This window comes from Aethalodelphis obliquidens, unplaced genomic scaffold (genome assembly GCF_003676395.1).
Source record: "Aethalodelphis obliquidens isolate GAN/ISIS:26980383/991018 unplaced genomic scaffold, ASM367639v1 scaffold17, whole genome shotgun sequence".
NCBI lineage: Eukaryota > Metazoa > Chordata > Mammalia > Artiodactyla > Delphinidae > Aethalodelphis > Aethalodelphis obliquidens.
Genome location: NW_020837961.1, coordinates 19,549,312 through 19,571,464, shown reverse-complemented (window position 1 = coordinate 19,571,464; position 22,153 = coordinate 19,549,312). Strand labels below are relative to the sequence as shown.

The 22,153-nt window shown below is 38.8% G+C and overlaps 1 long non-coding RNA gene across 2 annotated transcripts; it reads left to right on the top strand.

Moving 5' to 3' along the window:
- The first annotated feature begins 13 nt into the window (after positions 1–13).
- Positions 14–19,393, top strand: LOC113626022 (uncharacterized). 2 transcript variants are annotated; one of them, XR_003434993.1, is made up of 4 exons: positions 14–262; positions 1,332–1,441; positions 17,971–18,096; positions 18,196–19,393. It is a non-coding gene; the product is annotated as an uncharacterized LOC113626022 (long non-coding RNA). The 2 variants fall into 2 exon arrangements; XR_003434992.1 differs by lacking the exon at positions 17,971–18,096.
- The last annotated feature ends 2,760 nt before the right edge of the window (positions 19,394–22,153 follow it).

Below are 22,153 nucleotides of genomic sequence, written 5' to 3'. Positions count from 1 at the left end.
CGAGCACGCGAAGAGAGGCGACCTGCCCGGCGCCGATTGGCAGCGGGCGGGTGACGTGCGCGCGCCCGGGGGATTCCGAGGGGGCGCGGGCGGCCGCGGGGACTGACGGGTAGCGAGGCCTGCCTCGAAATCTCGATGCTGGAGAGGGCTCTTGCGGTGGGCCTTTTACGTCTGTAGACGCTGGAGGTCTGCAGAAAGGATACTGTGTCGGAGGAGGTAAAGCACAAGTGAGTGCTTTGTAACCGGGAAGTGCCTTTCAAAAGTGAGTTTCTCCTGGCGTCTCTTTTTACCTCGGCCCGTCTCGTCTCGGCCTCTTCCCAGCCGCGGCCCCAGAACTGCAAATTCTCTTCAGAGCACCCTTCTCCTCTACCCGCCGCGGCGCCTAATTTCGCTCTCTTCCCTCTACAAGTCTTTTTGTTGTTGTTGTTGTTGTTTTAAAGAAGTTAAAATACTTTCGCTAAACTAGGAACTGCTTACAGCTCTGCCACTTGGCCATTTGGTATAATCCTGCTCCGAGACCTTGAAGTATTTGCCATTCAGACGAGACCCGTTAGAGTCCTTCCTTAGATAATCTTCAGTTCCTTCTAAAGATCTGTTCTTTTTTCGGTTACCTAAAACTGGGAAAGTGGTAAAAGAACATAAAGGCTTAGGGTTTCCTTTATTTCATGTTGCAGGGCTTCTGCTACAAACTAAGGTATCCGTGAAGAACTTTAATTGTTGTTTAGAAAAAAAAAAGAGCGAAAGGAGGTAGCTCAAAAAAAAAAAAAAAAGCAGAGGAAAGGCGATAGCTTTAGTCCCTGGAAGCATCTTACTTGACATGACTTTGTTTCATGTTTTTGCTGAAGTAAGATATCCGAAGTAATTTGTATCTCAATACCCTGTCTCATTACCGTTCTGAACCCCGCATGACCAGCAGCATAAAACAATGAACTGCGCAAGGTCCAATATTGCATTTTGTATGACTCATTGTAACAAGCAGCTGTAATATATAGGTTTTATCTTTTATTTTTTCCTTGGTGTTTCATGCTAAAGTGAGAAAGGGAAGGTTATTTTTAAAAGCATTCTCTGGACTGTTTACATTTAACATTTGTTACTGTCCTTCACTAAAAAAAATAACCATCAGCAAGAGGGTTAATTGAAATCTAGATAAGCCTATTTTCTGTCATTTTACCCTGGTCAAAATTGTCAAAGTAAAATTACAATGGAAATTTCTACAAAGATGTTTAGATACAGGTTCATGTTCATGAGCTAGGATAGTGTAGAAGATGATTCACAAAGTGATGATTAAAGGTTGGTGTTTACATTCGAGTTTCCTTTCAATTTCCTCTTAGGAGCTTACTTTTGGTTTGGTGGAAGAAGGACCCTGGAGCTTGTTGATGCTGAAAATGTTCATCTCAGACGTCCTTGTCCTTGAGCCTGTTCTGTTGGGGAGATGGCTGAGGTAGGGGTGGGTTGAGGGAGTGGGGCCATTAGGGGAAGACAAGTTGAGAGAAGGCCACTAAATATTTGTTTCTTAATTAGAGGTTTTGTTATCTTGACAAGAGCGAAACAAGCTGTGTTCAGTGAGATTCTTAAGGTCTCTAAGAAGTTTTTCTTTATAGGAATAAAAAATACATACCTCAGTTAAAAGACAGAACATAGTAAAATGCTCAAGTGCCAAATGTATAAATTGATGTGACCAACACCCAGATCCACATATACAGAATACCAGACACCCCATAGAGCTTCTTTATGTCCCTGCTAACCACATCTTCTTACCACCACCAACACCACCACCACTATTCTGTCTTGCTTTGCATGTTCTTGAATATCATATAAAAGGAATTATACTGCATGTAGTTGTTTTTTTGTGACTGGCTTCCCTTGAGCAGTGGATACCTGGTTTGCTATTTCTAAGTAGAAGGAATGGGATGAGCAGAAGTCTGTATGGACGAAACATTTTTCTTCTTGTCTTTCATCTTTTTTGTCTTAAAATTTAAAGATGTGTAGGCACACATTACCTATTTCTGATGCATTAAATGAGCTATGCTAATGACTAAAAGGAGATAGTTCCTAACCCCACCAATTAAAAAAATCCTTATTGTGCACTTTGGGAATATTTTCTTACATTCCCTTTACTTTAAATTTTAAATCCTGTTTTGTTTTAATTTTTAATTTGCATTTCATTTCCACAGTCCTGCCTTCTTGGCAATACATGAAACAGAGGAGCTGAAGGTAATATTGCTCTAAACAGAAGTGGCAGGCTTATCTGACCACCTTCTGATGTAGTGCCCAACAAAATCTGGTTTTATTATAAGTGTTTGTTTCTTGTGTTTAGACCCCATCTTTAAAAGACAAAGTTATGGTCAGAAAAGGCAAGACAAAATAATATGTGGATAAGTTTAAAGAAGTTATTTAGTGTTAAGAACTTGAGTGAGGATTGGTAATCCTCTGCCTGCTTTATGTCCTAGCTAGGCCCAGATCTCTAATTTCTTTACATGCTTTCCTTTTATAAACTCATCTAGTCCGTGAATTCAAATATGATCAATAAGTTGATGTATCCCAAATCTCTGTTTCCAGCCCAGATGTCTCTAGTACTAATCCCAAACGCCTCCTGGACATCTCTGGGCATCTTTGCCCATTTTTCTATTGCTATACTCATCTTTTTCATTGATTTATGTTTTATGGTTATTAATAACATTGTTGGTTATATTGTTGCCTCTCATCTTCCAGTCTGTGCCTTTTCTTTGGCCTTTGTTTGTGGTGTCTTTTCTTACACTGAAATTTTGTTTGAATGTAGTCACATTTATTCATCTTTTCCTTTATATTTTGTGCTTTGGGTGTCTGGTTTAAGAAATCCTCTCCTACCTCAAAATCACAAAGATATTCATTTATCTTTTTGCTAAAAGTTTTAAACTTTTATTCTTCATGTTTTATTCTTTTTTTAATCAACTTATTTTTGTGCATGAGGTAGAGATCTAATTTATTTTATTTATTTTATATATGAAAAATTAATTGTTCTAGCAGCATTTATTGAATAGTATAACTTTTCTTTTATGGTTTGTAATGTCATTGATTTCAAATCAGTTTTCCACACATCCATGGATTGTTTATTATTTTCCATTGGTCAATTTGTATGACCTCTATAACGTGACCACACTATCATAATTGCTGCTGTTTTATAATAAGTGTTAATAGCCAGTAGGGTATTAACAATAGTTAATATTCATCTATTTTCTTCAAAATTTTCTAGGGAATGACAGGCCCTTTCCTACTATATATGAATTTCAGCATCATCTTGTTAAGTTCTATAAAAAACTTGAGTGTTAATTGAAAATTCATTAGGGCCTCAGTTTCTTCTCTGTAATATGCTGATAGTAATGGTTGTTATGACTATATGTGATTAATTTTTTTAGTGTGCTTAATGAATGGTTATTATCAGCAGTATCGTCTTCATCGTTGGCAATGAATGAGCATTACCTCTGGCTTTGAGATCTTAAATTCAGAAATCCTACCTTCTAACCACAACCTCATTTATTTGTTTATACATCGTCCACTCCTTTACTCCCACTAACCTTATTTCTCGACTTCTTCAAGATATTTGGTGTTGAAACCATCTCTGTTTTTCTAGTCTGTTCGTCCAATCCCGGCTTTATTTTTTCCCATTCCTCACAAAAGTTGCTCTAATTCTTCACCATTCTATATTATTTTTAAGCCTTCTAATTGATACTATCAGGCTTGTTTTGGGCTCAGATAACCTTGATTTTTAGTTACTAGAGAATCTTTCTTCCCCATCATCTCTAAATGTGACTATAATTCCTCCTGTACTTAGTGTCTGCCCTGTCCTTTAAATTTAACTCCTCCCTATGTTCTAGAACTCATCCTCCAAGACCTTGCTCCATCAGTTACCTTCTCTCCGATTTTCATTTTCTTGTTCTCTACTGGCCCTACAAACTGGTGATTTCCAGGCTTTCACATTTCACCAACCAATAAATTTTTTAATTGAGGAAATCAACATGGGTTTGCCAACTTTATTTTGTCAAGAAAAGATATTTAAAAGTAGTATAATAAACAACAAAAAGTGACTACCATCTGCTACTGGAAGGCAATATAGCATAATAGTTAAGACCACAAGATTCTGGAGCTAGACTGTTTAGACTAGAATTCTGGCTGTGCCAGGGTAAAATATATAACCTATAAGAATGAAGACAATACCTACTTCTTAAGGTTGTATTGTATATACTAATTCAGTGATTAACATATATGAAGCAACTAAAACAGTACCTGGCACATAGACATGCACAGTAGTGTTAGCTTTTATCTTCGTCATAATTATTATTTTTACATTGCTATCAACACATGGTTTTTTTTTCTTTCTTTTTTTTGGCTGCGTTTGGTCTTAGTTGCTGCGCGTGGGCTTTCTCTAGGTGCGGTGAGCAGAGGCTGCTCTTTGTTGCAGTGCACAGTCTTCTCATTGCGGTGCTTCTCTTGTTGCAGAGCGCGGGCTTCAGTAGTTGTGGTACGCAGACTCAGTAGTTGTGGTTCGCGGGCTCTAGAGCGCAGGCACAGTAGTTGTGGTGCACGGGCTTAGTTGCTCTGCAGCATGTGGGATCTTCCCAGACCAGGGCTTGAACCCGTATCCCCTGCATTGGCAGGCGGATTCTTAACCACTGTGCCACTAGGGAAGGCCCAACACACCTCTTTTATTGTCGCTGAACCTCGTTTTGTTTCTTACAGTGGTTGCTCTAGGGCTGCACAGTCTGTATGATAGTGCAGTATGCCAGTGCTAATCACATGTGGCTCTTGGGGACCTAATTAAGATTGCTATAAGTATAAAATGCTTAAGAGGACCCGTGCTGATTTCTGGAGCTCATTTCCTATGTATCTCCCACCTCCCCTTTCCCTACTCTACGAAGATAACGAGTAGAGAGACAAAGAGTAAATTGTACAAGTTGATAGAAAAAAAGTTGATAGAGGTTTCATATGGTGCATACAGAGGTGAATGTGTTGGACTTAATAACAACTCTGAAAGTGAAAGGGTAATGGAGCAATGCTTCAAAATTCTGAAGGAAAATTACTTCTAATTTAGAATTCTGTATAAGTCACGCTGTCAATCAAATATAAGGCTAGAATAAAGTTATTTTCAATCCTGAAGTCTCTCAAATATACAGTTCATTCATCCTTTTTCAAGAAACTAATGGGGGATGGATACCACCTACGTGTGGATTAAACCAAGAAGAAGTAGGACGTGTAATCAAGCAAATAAGAAGCCCAAAGTAAGAGAGAGGTAAAAGGAATTGGAGGTTGATAGATTGAAACAATAAGATGAAATTAATGGAACACCTAATATGTTTGAACAAATTGAGAGGAGACTTACCCTCCTGGGCTCAAATTAATGATTTAAGTTTGGGGTTAAATTAATGATTATTATGTGAGAAACTAAGCAAATTTTTAAAAAGAATTTCTATTAAATCTGTCAGTTTATGTGTTCAGACATTTTTAAAGGGATAAACAAAACTTTTTTAAAAAGAGGATTTTGATTTTGGTGTTCTTATATTATACTTCCCTTTTGTTTTTGAGGAACCACATTTTAACTGCCCACCTTACCCACAGTGTTAAGAGGAAATGCAGCAAACTGGAAATAAAAGCAAAACTAGAGAAACAAATTTGGTATCTTTAAATTAATAACAAATGGTAAAACTATTTAAAAGTCTTCTTCCATAATGCTTGTGGTGCTAAAAACAAGCAGTATATAGAATTGCCTAATAGAAAATTCCTAGAGACACTTGGTAGAATAGAGTGAACTTGGAAAAAACCTTTCTATTCTGTAATTTCTATGAGTGTGTATTGAGATGCCACTTTTGTAGTCACTGACTAGAAAAAGATTATAGTTAAAAAGTAAATAGATACAAAATTTATGTATACATACATAATAAAGAGCTTAATTCTATGTAGATCTTTGAAGCTTCTTTTTCTTTTTCGGAAGCCACCTTTTTTGTCTTAGAAATTCCACGCTTACTGTAATCTTGATATATAATCATTAAAAAAATAAGGTAGAATCTTATTTACCTCAGGAGTTTATGGAACTAGCCTACTCCAAGTGCTGATGAACTAGGAACTAAAGAAAACAGGAATCTGATATGCTTTGTGATACCACTGTGCGTTTAATAATATGTTGCTTTATATTATCTAACTTTTGAATTTATATTTGCCTTTGAGCTTGTAAACTCAAAGATAGCTGCATTTTATATAGAATAACACTATTCAGATTGAGTGCACCCAATATATCTTGTTAATGACTGTTATGTTTAGAAAATATGTAGGTTGTAAAAATCTGGAAGTAAACAGTTTAAGTACATAAGCCACACCAAGTATATTAGATGGATAATTTCCTGGTTCCTCCATGTCATGTTAACTTAAAAAATGTTTAACATGTCATTTATGGCTATTCGCATCTTTTCAGCCACATCTCTCTTTTGTCCACTTAATTCTTAAGCATTTTTTTTTTCCTACTCCTGGTTAACATACTATTTTTGACATATTACTTCTTTAAATCAGAAACTTTAAATTCCACTTAAGATTTTCTGAGGTGCAATTTTCTTAGGTATTAGCAAATCTAATAGTTCAAACTAATTTCATTTGCTACCTTAGCACTAATCATTTTTTAAAATTTATTTTATTTACAATTTTTTATTTTTGATTGCATTGGGTCTTTGTTGCTGCGCACAGGCTTTCTCTAGTTGCGGCAAGTCGGGGCTACTCTTAGTTGCCGTGTGGGGGCTTCTTATTGCGGTGGCTTCTCTTGTTGTGGAGCACAGGCTCTAGGTGCGCAGGCTTCAGTAGATGTGGCTCACGGACTCAGTAGTTGTGGCTGGCAGGCTCTAGATCACAGGCTCAGTAGTTGTGGCGCACGGGCTTAGTTGCTCCGCAGCATGTGGGATCTTCCCAGACCAGGGCTTGAACCTGTGTCCCCTGCATTGGCAGGCAGATTCTTAACCACTGCGCCACCAGGGAAGCCTAGCACTAATCATTTTATGCCTGGACCGTAGCAACAACCTGCCCAATATTTGACTTTGAGCCTCCAACTCTAAAATACTCTATGCAAAGCTTTAAAAATAGTTTTCCTAAATGAAGGTTTTTTGGTTTTTTTTTTTAATAGACTTTATTTTTTAAAGCAGTTCTAGGTTTGTAGAAAAATTGGGCAGAAAATACAGAGAATTTCCATATGACACTTCACATACACGTACACACCCAGTTTCTCCTATTATTTATGTCTCGCATTAGTGTGGCACATTTGTTACAGTTGATAAACCAATATTGATTCATTACTATTAAAGTCCATAGTTTACATTTTAGGGTTCACTCTTTGTGTCATACAGTTCTGTAGGTTTTGACAAATGCATAGTTTCACGTATCTAACGTTGTGTTATAACAGAATAGTTTAATTGCCCTAAAAATGCCCTGCGTTCTACCTATTCATCCCTGCCCCTCCCATCCCACACCCCTGGCAACCACTGATCTTTTTATTATCACTATAATTTTGCCTTTTAAATGAGATTTTTACTGTCCTTCAAAACCTGTATCTCTAAAGTAGATCCATATATGTGAAAAAAAGCAAGTTGCAGAAAATTTGTATAAAATCCTATTTATAGATTTTTAAAACTATACACATTCACACATTTGATTATGCATAGGACATTTCTGGAAGGAGACACAGAAAAATGATTATTTCTATGGAAAGGAAGAGTTAATGAGGTCTTTAACTTTCTACTTTTATTTAAATGTCTTACCATGTACAATATTATTTTATAATTTTAAATTATTTATTTATTTATTTTTTGCGGTACGCGGGCCTCTCACTGTTGTGGCCTCTCCCGTTGCGGAGCACAGGCTCTGGACGAGCAGGCTCAGCAGCCATGGCTCATGGGCCCAGCCGCTCCGCGGCATGTGGGATCTTCCCGGACCGGGGCACGAACCTGTGTCCCCTGCATCGGCAGGCGGACTCTCAACCACTGCACCACCAGGGAAGCGCATAAACTCATATTTTTATACCTAATATTCTCTTATGACCGTTTTATGATTTCTTGTTCCTTCTTCACACATTAGTAACCTCCTACTCAGCATCTTCTTGACTCCTGTCTTAGGCTCAGTTTCGTTTTAAAATTAGGGTCACAATTTTTATTCACCCTTTTAAGCAGTTGCAATCTGCTTTACCTGCTTTATTTTTATAAGCAATTATTACCTTCTAAAATGGTTTAATGGTTAGTTAGATATTTAGGTGTTTGTATGTTTTTGTCTCTGTGCCCCAGGCCACTTTGCACCACTAGAAAGTACACAAAGATTTTTGCCTGTCTTGTTCACTGATGAATCCTCAGTGTCTGACAGTTCATAGGTGCACAATAAAAATCTTTTGAATGAATAATTGGATTGTTTTTAAACTATTAAATTTGAATTGTTTTTTAAAATTAAATATCTGTTCCTATAATTCTGTTTCAGTTGGTATATGTTGTTTAATTTGTTGTGTCATTGGTGATCATACTCCTCAGGTGTCTAGATATTTTGGTTCACAGGCTCATGTTCTCTACTGCTCTCTCTCATAATGGATGTGGAGGATAAGCAAAAGGGTAGACCCTAGTTTTACCCCTTCCCACAATTTGAAGGAATAGAGAGCGGAAGGCTCCAGGCACCACAGAAGAGTATAGTGCTCTATCTCTGTTGGTTCCTGTTTCACTGGACAACTCCTTTAGTAAAGATTTGCCTTGAAATTCGTAATTCAACAGCAGAAGGCTGTTGTAATCCACCAAAACCCTGGAGGTTTGGAGAAGGAATGGTGGAGTGACTGTCCACCGCTCTAGAATATCTGGTCAGCCCACACGCTTTTTCATCAGCAGCTCACTTTAACAGACATTATTCTATGCCGGGAAGCCTGATCTGTTGCTGATGATTTGTGTAGTAATCAGTTGTCTGGAACTGATTGTCCCAAAGTGGGATGATCAGTGGGGGAGTGGCAGGAACAATACTTAAAAACTTCTGACCCTAACTAGGGTTTCTTCACAGTTTTTGATTTTATTCCTCAAGCCCTTACTTCCTTTCTGTACCTACCCAGGGTTAATTTGGAGGGAGGAAGCCAGCATCCCTTACTAGATCTCTATTTTCTCAGGAACCGTACATAAGAAACCCACTTTAAATATAAAGACACAAATAGGTTAAAAGTAAAAGAATGGAGAAAGATCTACTATGCTAATGCTCATCAAAGGAAAGTGTAGTTGCTATATGCAGACAAAACGGACTTCAGAACAAGGAAAATTATCAGTGATAGGAAAGGTCATTACATAATGATAAAGAAGTCAATGCTCCAAAAAGATGCAGCAACCTTTAATGTGTGTATGTCTAACAACAGAGCCTTAAGATAGCTAAGGCAAAAACTGACAGAACTTCAAGGAGAAATAAACGAATCCACTATTATAGCTGGAGACTTCATCACCCCTCTTTCAGTAATCAATAGATCTAGCAGGCAGAAAATCTGTGAGGATATAGTTGAACTCTGTAGTACCATCAGTCAACTGGATCTAATTGACATTTATAGAATACTTAACCCAACAACAGCAGAATACACGTTCTTCTAAAAGAGACATTTATCAGTGTAAGAAATAACTTGTATGCAAAAATATAAACATAGTTAAAGTTAATAGGTATATAATACATTTAGAAAAATATGTACAGTGAAGTTTAACATCTGTAATATTAAAAGAGCTCTTAGAAATTCACATCAAGGGAACAAGCAGGGACTTCCCTGGTGGCTCAGAGGTTAAGAATCCGCCTGCCAATGCAGGGCACACAGGTTTGACCCCTGGTCCAGTAAAATCCCACATGCCGCGGAGCAACTAAGCCCGTGTGCCACAACTACTGTGCCTGTGCTCTAGAGCCCGCAAGCCACAACTACTGAGCCGGCATGCTCTAGGGCCCACGTGCTGCAACTACTGAGCCCGTATGCTGCAACTACTGAAGCCCGTGCTCCGCAACAAGATAAGCCACCGCATGAGAAGCCCACACACAACGAAGAGTAGCCTCCTCTCGCCACAACTAGAGAAAGCCCGTGTGCAGCAACAAAGACCCAATGCAGCCAAAAAAGAAAAGAAAAGATATACACAGTATGGGACCACTTTGTAAATTCCAAAAAAAAAAAAGATATTAAAAAAAAAAAAGGGAGCAAGCAATTCTACAGAAAAATGGGTGGGCAAAGAATACGAACTCAGCAAATGGTAAATCCAAATGTGAAAAGATGCTCAAAATCAGAAGAAATTATGGGCTTCCCTGATGGTGCAGTGGTTGAGAGTCTGCCTGCTGATGCGGGGGACGCGGGTTTGTGCCCCGGTCCGGGATGATCCCACATGCCGCGGAGCGGCTGGGCCCATGAGCCATGGCTGCTGGGCCTGCGCGTCCGGAGCCTGTGCTCCGCAATGGGAGAGGCCACAACAGTGAGAGGCCCGCGTACCGCCAAAAAAAAAAAAAAAAAGAAACAAGAGAAGAAATCAGGAAACTGCAAACTAAAATAATGAGATGCCAATTAGGCCTATGTAACAGATTGGCAAACCTTTTTTTTTTTAAATTCAACTAACATTTATTAAGTGTCAGTTTATTAAGTGACAGAGCTAATCTAGTGCTCACCAAAGCATTGTGAAGCAGATCTTATCCCTGTTTTACAGTTGAAGAAAGAGGATCAGATAGTTAAATTGACTTGACAAAAATCACATAAAGGAAACTGGGGAATTCACTCTACTGGAACTATTTTTCTTTTTCTTTTCCTTTTGAGGAGCAATTCATTCAAATGTAATGTGTGTTTGTGTATCTAGATAGGTGGATAGGTATTTATGTTTTGAGTTGAAGTTTCCCCCACATATCTGCCATCCACCCATTTTCCATGCCAACACCACTCGTCTCACAACCACTTTGATTAGTTTCTCAAGTATTTCCCAGAGCTTTTTTATACAAATATGAGTTTATTTTATTCTCCTTAAAAAAAAGAAAAAAAGCAAAGGTTATAATAATGCACTGTGTTCCACAACTCAGAGTTATGTAAGTAGCTCCATAATGAGAGTTCTTATCCTTTAACAGCTGCATTGTATTTCACTACAAGAATACCAGAATTTATTTTACCAGCCCTTATGATGGATATTTGCATTGATTTCAGTCTTTTGCTTTTGAAAACAGTGTAGTAATGAATAATACTGTTTATAATTTTGTCTCACATGTTCAAGATTTCACAGAAATAAGATTGCTGGATCAAAGGGTATGTAATGTGTGTGGGATTTTGATAGATATTGCCAGATTTCCCTGTGTTATATAAACAACATGGAAGAGTGACCCCACAGCATTGTCATTAGAGTATGTTATCAAACTTTTGGATTTGGGACTGATAAGTGAAAATGTTTAATCTTAGTGTAGTATTATGCATTTCTCCTGTTACAAGTGAAGTGAGACATCTTTTCAGAATGGGCAAAATGTTAAATGACCAATAGCACCTGTTGCCAGTAGGGATCCAACTAAAAGGGTATTATACATTGCTGGTATATACATTGCTGGGACTGATCGAACATGTCAAAAGTGGTTTGCGAACTTTTGTGCTGGAGATTTCTCACTGGATGATGCTCCATGGTTGGGTACATCAGTTGAAGTTGATAGCAATCAAATCTAGACATTAATTGAGAACAGTCAACGATATTGCTAGAGGGAAATAGCCGACATACTCAAAATGTCCAAATCAAGCGTTGAAAATCATTTGCACCAGCTTGGTTATGTTAATCGCTTTGATGTTTGGGTTCCACATAAGTTAAGTGAAAAAAACCTTCTTGACCGTATTTCCGCATGTGATTCTCCACTGAAACATTACGAAAGTGTTCCGTTTTTAAAACAAATTGTGATGGGTGATGAAAAGTGGATACTGTACAATAATGTGGAATGGAAGAGATCGTGGGGCAAGTGAAATGAACCACACCAAAGGCGGGTCTTCATCCAGAGAAGGTGATGTGTGTATATGGTGGGATTGAAAGGTAGTCTTCTATTATGAGCTCCTTCTGGAAAACCAAACGATTAATTCCAACAAGTACAGCCTCCAGTTAGACCAACTGAAAGCAGCACTTGACGAAAAGTGTCCAGAATTAGTCAACAGAAAACGCATAACCTTCCATCAGCAAGACCGCATGTTTCTTTGATGACCAGGCAAAAACTGTTCCAGCTTGGCTGGGAAGTTCTGATTCATCCGCCATATTCACCAGACATTGCACCTTTGGATTTCCATTTATTTCGGTCTTTACAAAATTCTCTTAATGGAAAAAATTTCAATTCCCTGGAAGACTGTAAAAGGCCTATGGAACAGTTCTTTGCTCAAAAACATAAAAAGTTTTGGGAAGATGGAATTATGAAGTTGCCTGAAAAATGGCAGAAGTTAGTGGAACGAAACGGTGAATACATTGTTCAATAAAGTTCTTGGTAAAAATGAAAAATGTGTCTTTTATTTTTACTTAAAAGCTGAAGGAGCTTTTTGGCCAATCCAACACTACTGCTTAAATGAGAAAAAAACAAGATGAAGAAAAGTGTGTATAATATGATCCCAGTCTATAAAACATAATCGTCAACACACATAAATGGTTTGCATATTTGTGTTTGTGCCTGTTTACACTCAAAATATTTATATTTGTAGATGTATATATACACACATGAGTATTTGTATATAACTATATGGGGGGATAATGGAAAATACATATTACTTGGGATATAGGTTTGGTTGCTTTAAGGCCAAAATAATAATGACTTAAATAAGATGGAAGGTTTTTTTTTTCTGTTCCGTAACAGTCCAGAAATAATCAGTTCAAGATTGATACAGCAGCCTCAGGTGTTAGGGATCCAGGCTTGTTAATCAGCTATACTCAATATGCGGCTTCTATTTCATGGCCTAAGGTGGTTGTTCCAGCTCCTGCCAAGATGTATCTGGGAATGGGAAATGGAAAAACAGTATACCTCTTCTTTTTAAGGGCATGTCACAGAATTTGCAGCCATCATTTCCACTTATAGCCCATGGGCCAAAATGTAGTCACATGGCCAGACCTCCAAGGGAAGCTAGGAAATATAGTCCTTGCCTGTGTAGCAATGTACCAAGCCAAAACTTGGGGGTTCTAATACTAAAGGATGAGGGAGAAGAAGGGACACTGAGAGACAATAGCAGTCTCTGCCATAATAGACTAGATTATCTATTCCTGCATTACAAATCAACCACAAAATTTAATGGCTTAAGACAATAATGATTTATTATTTCTCACCATGCTGTGTTTTGGCTAGAAAGTTTTTCTGTTGGTTTTCTCTGGGCTCATTCACATGGCTCCCTTCACATGGTCTTTCATCCCAGACTTATTCACAGCATAGTGGCCCAGGGCAGTGTTCCAAAAGGTGAAAAAGGAACTGTAACGCCTTTCTAAACCTCATCCAAAGAAGTTGCACAGAGTCACAGCTTCTGCATTCTGTGGTCAAAACAAGTCCCAAGGCTAGCCTAGATTCAAGAAATGGGGAAATAAACTACCTTTTGTTAGTTAAGGTGGCAAAGGCACATTGCAAAAAGGCATAAACAAAGGAGGCATGATTCATTGGGAGCAAATATTGTAACAGTCTAACATGACATTTTTACACTTATATGTGTATGTAAATTTTTGTCTGCATATTCAAAGAAATGTAAATAAGTACTGTTATAATGAGTTAAATTCATGGTGAGCAGATACAAATATGACCACATCACTCTCTTGCTTATTATTGCCTTACAGATTAAAGCCCAAGCCCCTTAGCCTGTACCACTTCTACTGTATTATACTGTCTCTCAGGAAATGTAATGAAAACCAAGCAGAAAGATAAGTCCTTTCTAGCTGAAGTTGTTGGGCTTCAAGTAAGTTGTGGAATCTGAACTGGGCGTTGAAGGAAGAAGTGTTTGAATTGATGGAGAAGGGCAAGTAGGCATAACCAGTAGTTCCTAATCTTATTAGGACCACCCTTTTAAAAAACTGAAATACAGCATACTGCAGAAATAAATGAAGTATCTATCATAAAGTAAAAATATTCCTCTATCCATCACCCAGGAAATAGAATATCACCAGTTACATGGAAACCTCTTATGTGACCTCCCAGTAACAATCCTGCCCGTCCTCCCCAAATGTAACCACTCATTCTAATTTCTAACCATAGATTAGTTTTGCCTGGTTTTGAATCATACATGAGAGATTAAATATGCATTTCACCATTATATTTGTAAGATTCATCTGTTGTTTGTAGAAGTAGTTTGTTCATATTCATTGCTATATTCCATTATGTGGATAAAATAAATATATCCATTCTGTTGTAGCTATTTGGGTTTTTTCTACTTTGGGGCTACTAACAAATAATGGTACCACAAGCATTCTTTCATATGTCACTTGGTGTACGTGGGCAGACATTTCTATTGAGAGAGTACATAGGGTTAAAATTCCTTGGTCATTGAGGTAGATTCAAACTGTAAAGAATGACAGTTTTCCAAAGTTTATGTTTTTTATATCCTCCCCAGCAGTATATGAAAGTTTCATGTTCTCCACACCCTAGGCAACACTTAGTATTGTCAGTTTTGTTTTTTTTTTTTTAAGCCATTCTGATAGGTGTGTAGTGGTATCTCATTTGGCATTAATTTGCATTTACCTGATGTCTATTGAGCTTGAACACCATCTTACATTATTTGCCATTTGGGGATCCTCTTTTTTTTAAGTGCTTGTTCAAGTCACTTATCCATATTTCTGTTGGGTTGTCATTCTTTTCCTTATTGAACTTTAGGACTTCTTTATGTACTCTGGATATGAGTTCTTGGTCAAATATATGTGCACCAAATATCCTTCCCCATAACATGGTTTGTCTTTTCATTTCCTTAATAGCATCCTTTGGAAAAAAGTTCTTAAGTTTAATATATTTTACCAATCTTTTCCTTTCTTATTTTGAGTGTGCTTTCTATTTCTTTTTATAACCCTAATTGATAGATTAATTGGTACCAGGAGTTATCACAGGAAATGGATCCTCACAATGGGCTTCTGGGATTGGCTTATATGCACACATACACACACATGTAAAATCAATCACAAGGATAACCTCATTGCTATAGGTACAAGGACCACAGGTTATAATCCATGGCTTACAGTACTGTTGTGATGACCATTAATAGCATGGGATGGAGTGAAGATGGAGGGGAGGGGAGAGAAAGTATCACCATGGTAATCATAGTAATTATAAAGATTCTGAACCCACCAGGCTTCTCTTATGGTCCTAAACACATTGTACATAGGAAAAAGAAAAATATGAAAACTATTAATATATAGTTAAGAATGCTTGTAGGGGATCAGAACTCCTCCACTGTAGCTTTGAAGGAGTCCTTCATCTTCTGTAATCAGTGGGCAGATAAGGTAGATTCGTAGTACTAATTAAATGCTCAGTTCTTCCAGTTTTCTTACACTAAGGTTAGCATTGATGGGAAAGGAGTGGGCCCTGAGACACAGAATGGGGATAGTTGGGCAGACAAGAAAGAAGCTGAGAACTCTGAACCTTCATATTCCCCTGAACTTCCTTTGCTCTCAGAGGAAACCAGCCTCCTCTGCATAGAGGCTTTCAGTGACTACATTTGGGGCAGCTCTCTTATAAGTTGATTCCTATTGTCCTCAGAATTTACCCTCACCACCTCCCAGTTCCATCCCAACATAGCCTCCCCATCAGGGAAGTATGCATCCTGCTCTGGCAAGAGACTACCTACAGAGGAGTTTAAGACCTTGTCGTTTTGACCAGCAGGAACCTGGGGAGTATATATAGAAGTGGGTTCTAAGGGTGTTACACCGAGGGAAAGTAGACATAAGGTTTAATCAAGGCAAACTTACCTGAGAATTAAGATTTAATATGTTGGCATTAATAGTTGGCTAGGATGAGCCTTGGACTCAGTAACTGCCTACAAATAATAAATGGCTCCCAAAATAAAAAATAAAAATAAACGGCCTACAAATAAAATTTGAAATAATAATTTCAGAATATCAGAAATCCCCTGGCATACCATAGAGGAAGGAGTACAGTGGCTCCTTAGCCATCCTCAACTTTCACCAAGTCATTAAAAAATGCATTGGTGGGGCTTCCCTGGTGGCACAGTGGCTGAGAGTCCGCCAGCCGATGCAGGGGACGCGGGTTCGTGCCCTGGTCTGGGAAGGTCCCAGATGCCGCGGAGCGGCTGGGCCCGTGAGCCATGGCCGCTGAGCCTGCGCGTCCGGAGCCTGTGCTCCGCAACGGGAGAGCCCAAGACAGTGAGAGGCCCGCGTACGGAAAAAAAAAAAGCATTGGTGATGGGAGCACCAGCATTCCCAAAGAGCTCTGAAGTGGTTCTCCTTTGTTTGCAAAAATGATGGTGATGAAAGCTGTGGTAGAATTGAGTTTCCTGATCTCAGTGGGAATAAAGAAGTCTAAAGTGGTAGAGATCATATGATAGCGTACAACCGTCAGAGACAAGGTGGGCACAATTACCATAATAAGCCAAAAACGAAAATGTGAACAAGAGTGTTTTGACCCACAGGGAAAAGTAGTAATGGATACTAAATGATCTTGAGGTCCCTGGAAATAAAATAGATTAACCTATTAAGGTGCTGCTTGACATATTTAGGTGGAAAAATTCTGAGATGTAGACTAACTTGTGTTATTACAGTTAAATTGGTACTTCCTGATGATCGGGAGAGATTTGGTCCTTTAGCGGAGGAACCTGCAATGCAGCCACAGTGGTATAACCATGAATCTTCCCCTAACCCACTGGTTTCCAAACTTGTCTGCACATAAGAAGACCTTAGAATTCTAAAGCCAAGGGCACACCCCAAGCCAATTAACTCATATAAGTTCTGTGGGTGAGACCCAGGCACTTGTATTTTTAAAGCTCCCCAGGTAATTCCAGTGAGCAAGTTAGGGAATCACTGCCCTAATCCTTTTCTGGTGGCTATTTATTGGTTAAATAGGGGGCCTAAGAAAGTCAAGTGACAGATGGAGTCCTGGCCAGAGTCTAGCTAACAGTGAGCCCAGAGAGACCCACACTGGTTATTTCTCCAGCCCCAGATGTGTAGTAAGAATAAATATATTTTAATAATTGAAGCAATCTTCATTTTGGTTTTCTGACCAATAGATTGAGCATTATGGTAGGAAGGACTACATAGAAGTTCAGAATTGCTTGTTACCACTCCCTCCCAAGACAGTAAAAGAAAAGCAGTACAGAAGTTAGTGCCCCCATGCGGGCATGGTGATTCGTACCAGATTCCCATTTAAATTCCCTGTGTGGTAACCAGATGCGTAGTGAGAAATGACAGTGGATTGTTGCAAAGCTTAATCAGGTGGGGTGCCAACTGCAGCTATCCAGGTGTGGTACCTGCACTGGAGGAAGTTAGTACAGACTGCGACCTGGTACACAGGTACGGATCTGGAAACGCGCTCTGCCCCACCCCCACCCGATTCCAGTCAGGAAAGAAAGCCAAAAGCAGATTGCGTTTAACTGGCAGGGACAACAGTACACCCTGTCTTGTCTCAGGGCTGTGTCAGCTTTCCTGTTGTCTCTATGGTATGGAGGGACCTTGACCATATCATTGTACCATAGACTATCACACTGGTCTATTACAGCAATGAAATTATGTTAAATGAACCTAGTGAGCAGGCAGTAGCAAGCATTCTGCATGATTTGATAAGACATATGCCTGCCAGAAGATGCAAGATAAACCCTGCAAAACTTCCAGGACCTGCACCGAGTTTCTAGGGGTGCAGTGGCCTAAGACATGTTAGGATATCCATTCAAATAAATGACAGGTAGTTGTGTTTTCTACCATTATAACAAAGAAGAAGGAAAAAATGTGTAGCAGGCCTTTCGGGGTTCTGGAGGCAACAAAATAAAGTATATTAGGGTGACCTGCTCTTATCTGTTTTCAGATAACTATAAGACTACATGTTTTGAGTGGGGCCCAGAGCAAACTGTCTTGCCAGTTGGGCCTTATGATTGGGCAGATCCGATGGTATTGGAAGTTCATGTGTTAGAGATGTTAAATGAAGCCTTGGGTAAGTTCCAATAGGGGAATTACAACATAAACCCTTTGGTTTTGGAGTAAGGATGTATCTGCCTCAGCCAACAACATTTTGTTTTGTTTCTTTGAAAAGCACCTCCTGATTTGCTCCTGCTACCTGGTAGAGACGGAACACCTGATCATGGGACATCAAGTGACCATGTGAATAATAAAACCACCCATCATGAACTGGTGTTATCTGATTCACCGAACCATACAACTGGATGAGCACAGAAGCAGTCTACTCCCTATGAGACTGGGACATGGCTACAATTAAACTAAATGAGCAGGTGACTCAGACTCCTATAGTCCCTGACTCTACTCTTTCAGCACTTCCCCCCAAACCCATATAAATTGGCTTCATGAGGAGTTCTTTCTGACCAATTAATGGAAGAGAAAAAAGCATGGGTCCTGTTTGTTCATGGAAGAATCTGCAGTGAGCTGGCAATAGCTGGATGTGAGTGGTCACTACACACCACCACCACTCATTAGTGGCCCTGACCCAGAATAGTAAAGGGAAATCCTCCCATAGGGAAGAATTTTAGGAGACATGGCCTGAGGTAAGGGTATACACTGGTTTGTTGTCAGCGGCTTATGAGTTGACAAGCTAGACAAAAACTTGGAGAGAACAAATTGGAAAGCTGGTTCCATTTATGAGGCCAGCTGGGATACAATAACCTGCAAATTGGGGATGCTGACCTAAAGAATTAAGTATATGCTTAAAATCAGTAATCAGTATCTGGTGCCACCTTTCCCAAAATGTATGCAGAGTGGAGATGAGAGTAGTCCCTCTATTTTCAGTATGACTAATTTTGTAAAAAAAAAAAACAAACAACTGGTGGCATGTTTTCCAAACTTGGTGAAAAGCATAAAACTACAAATCCACAAAAGCTCAGTAAATCACAAGCAGAAAAATTGCAATGAAAGTCACACCTATGCATGTTACAGTCAAACTGATAAAACTAATTCAGAAAAACACTTAAAAGCATCCAGAGAAATTATACATTATACACAAGATGGCAGTTATATGAATTTTTTTAAAAGGATGCATAACATATAGAAAAATGCACAAATATAATTGTTCAGCATGACTTGCCACAAAGTGAAGATAACTATGTAATCACCACCCACATCAATAACTATGTCCCTTAGTCATTGCTCTTCTTCCTTCCCAAAGGTAATCATCATCCTGAATTCTAACACCAAAGATTAGGTTTGACAGTGGTTAACCTTTATATAAATTGAATACATGACAGTGGTTAACTTTTATATAAATTGAATAATGTATTCTTTAGTGTCTGGCTTCTTTTATTTAACGTTGTGAGATTCATCCATGTTGTTACCTGGAGCAGTTGTTCATTCATTTTCATTGCTATACAGTATTCTACTTTATAAATATACCACATTTATTTATCCATTTTACTGTTGATAAACATCAGAGATGTTTACTTTTTTTTTTTTTTTTTTGCGTTACGCGGGCCTCTCACTGTTGTGGCCTCTCCCGTTGTGGAGCACAGGCTCCAGACAGGCAGGCTCAGCGGCCGTGGCTCACGGGCCCAGCCGCTCCGCGGCATGTGGGATCTTCCTGGACCGGGGCACGAACCCGTGTCCCCTGCATCGGCAGGCGGACTCTCAACCACTGCGCCACCAGGGAAGCCCCGATGTTTCCATTTTTGGGCTACTAGGAGGAGAGCTGCTGTGAACATTGTTGTGTATGTCTTTGGGTGTACATACATATGCATTTGTGTTGGGTTCTTTTATTATGCCTAATAAACCACTTGAGGAATTTTTTGGTCCCTGAAACTTCAGACTTAGTGGTTTTGGAGGTTTTAGTACTCAAGGGAGGAATGCTTCCTAGGAAACATGGTTTCAGTGAATTAGAAGTGGACAGTGCTTGCTGGCAGGTTTGGGCTTTTTCTATCACTAATCAACAGAGAGAGGAGGGAGGGGATCACTACTGCCAAGGGTGAAAGATTCCTTTTAACAGGGGGAAATTGGATTGCTGCTACACAGTGGAGTAAGTAGGACTATATATGGAATGTATGATATTCACCAAGATTGCTTCTTAGTATTTTCTTGGCTTCTTAGTATTTTCTTTTTCTATTACTATTTCTAATAGTATTTCTAATACTATTTCTTAGTATTTTCTTGGCTTTCTTAGTATTTTCTTAGTATTTTCTTGGCTTCTTAGTATTTTCTTTCTTTCTTAGTATTTTCTTAGGACCTCCACTAAGATTCATCTTATACGAATGAATGTTTGGGTCGCCACACGTGGTAAAGAACTCCATTCAATTTAGGTGCAAGCTGAGTGGGAGAAACCTAGAATGGGTGGTGAAAGAAAGCAGCTATGCTTATGAACCTAGTCCTCATGACCAGCTAAAACACAGGCTTTATGAAACTATGATTATGTTTTGTTACTTGTTTCTTTTCTCCCCTACCAAGTATGAAAAATTCTGGGGTGGATAATGTTTTTGGCTTCCGATGAGAGTATGACTGAATTGACACCCCATGATCACACTGTAGCTGATGGAAGGAGACTGTGGTGGAAAAGAGTGAGATGAGCATTTATATTCCTCCTGGCTCCTGCCATTAGAGGTTGCCTTGAACTGGATGTGTACCTTGACCAAAGGTCATTGCCTCTCTCACGATGAACTCTTCACAGTTCTCTCTCCTTCGAGACTGCTTAACTACTTCTGTCTCTTGGAGATTAAGGGAGGTATAGTTCTCCTGCTGTTAGCCCTGGGTTACAGAACTATCCTTGTAATTCTCATATCCTATACACAAATTTGTAATTAGTCCCTCTCTTTAAAAAAAAGAAACAAAACAGCTTCCTTAAATGATCTTGAGTGCGTCATTTTTTTTAAATTTATTTTATTTGGTTGTGCCGGGTCTTAGTTGTGGCAGGCAGGCTCCTTAGTTGCGGCATGCATGCGGGATCTAGTCCCCTGACCAGAGATAGAACCCCGCCCTCCTGCATTGGGAGCGTGGAGTCTTAACCACTGTGCCACCAGGGAAGTCCCTTGAGTGTATCATTTGTTTCCTGTTAGGACTCTTGACACACGAGTTTTTTATCCTTGTATTGCTTCTTGCCTAAGATCTACTTCGATATTAGCATAGCGACAGTCTTTGTTCGTTTTTGCATATTTTTCCACTTTAAACTTTCTGCATTCTAATATTTAAGGGTTGTCTCTTGAAAACAGGTTAAAGGTGTATCTTTATAAATCCAAGGCAACAGTCTTGACTTTTAATTGGGGTAATCAATTTACACTTAATGTAATTACTGATACATCGGGCTTTAAAGCTGCTATCCTACTGTTTCTTGTCTCCCCTGTTCTTCACTCTTTTTTCTCTACTTTCTTTATCCTTTGGGATAGATCAGGTTTTTTTATTCCACCTTTTCCTTTTGATTGGCTTCTTAGCTATATGTTCTTTTACTATTCTTTAATTAATTACTCTAGAAATTAGAATGTGCATACTGGACATCTAAAAGTCTAGTATATACTAGTACTTTATCCACTTCCAAGACAGTGTGAACACCTTAGACCACTTTATCCTCTCCTCTCAATTTATGTGGTGTTAATGTTTTAAATCTGTATGTTTTTAACACCACAGTATATCAGCATTGTCTTGTAAAATTAATATTCATTGAGATTTACCCATGTATTTTCTTTTTCATTGTTCTTCATCCCTTTCAGAGCTTCCATCTGAGATCATTTCTCTCTGCTCAAAGGCGGCTCTTTCCTCCAAGGCAGAGATGCTGGTGACAAATTCTCATTTTCTGTTTGTTTGAAAATACCTTTATATTGTCTTAACTTTTGAAAGTTATATTATCTGAATATGAATTCTAAGTTGGCAACATTTTATTTTACTCTGAAGATAGCACCATTTGGTTGCAAAGCAGCTGTCTTATTGTCATTCATTTGATAGAATACTTTGTTTCTTACCTATGGATGCTCAACATTTCCTCTCTCTGGTTTTCAGCAGTTTTAATATGAAGTGCTTAGGTATTGTTTTCTTTGCCTTTTCCTTAAGGTTTATAGTGCTTCTTGAAT